General features: G+C 32.7%; 1 protein-coding gene across 1 annotated transcript in view; it reads left to right on the top strand.

Moving 5' to 3' along the window:
• LOC119593004 (kinesin-like protein KIF3A) overlaps nucleotides 1–214 on the top strand; it is a gene marked incomplete in the record, with an annotated part of 23998 nt that overhangs the window by 15045 nt on the left and 8739 nt on the right.

The raw sequence follows: 214 nt of genomic DNA, 5'->3' as shown, positions 1-214 counted from the left end.
CCATTCACAAGTGTTTCTTATTTTTCCTTTTGTAATTAGAAAAAAAAATGATACCTCCAAAATAGTAGGATAAATCAGTCTTTTGCTGAAGCAGTTACAGGGGTTAAAAAGAAGTGAATTTGGGCTGTTTTTGGATTATCAGAGAGGAATGCCTTTCAGAATTAAGAACAAAGTAAATCTTAGTGCTTCAGATCATTCTTTGCTAATCCATTGG

The sequence above is a fragment of the Penaeus monodon genome, chromosome 31 (genome assembly GCF_015228065.2).
Source record: "Penaeus monodon isolate SGIC_2016 chromosome 31, NSTDA_Pmon_1, whole genome shotgun sequence".
Taxonomy (NCBI): Eukaryota; Metazoa; Arthropoda; class Malacostraca; order Decapoda; family Penaeidae; genus Penaeus; species Penaeus monodon.
Note: the sequence above shows the minus strand (reverse complement) of the source record. Positions and strands in the feature narration are given on the sequence as shown.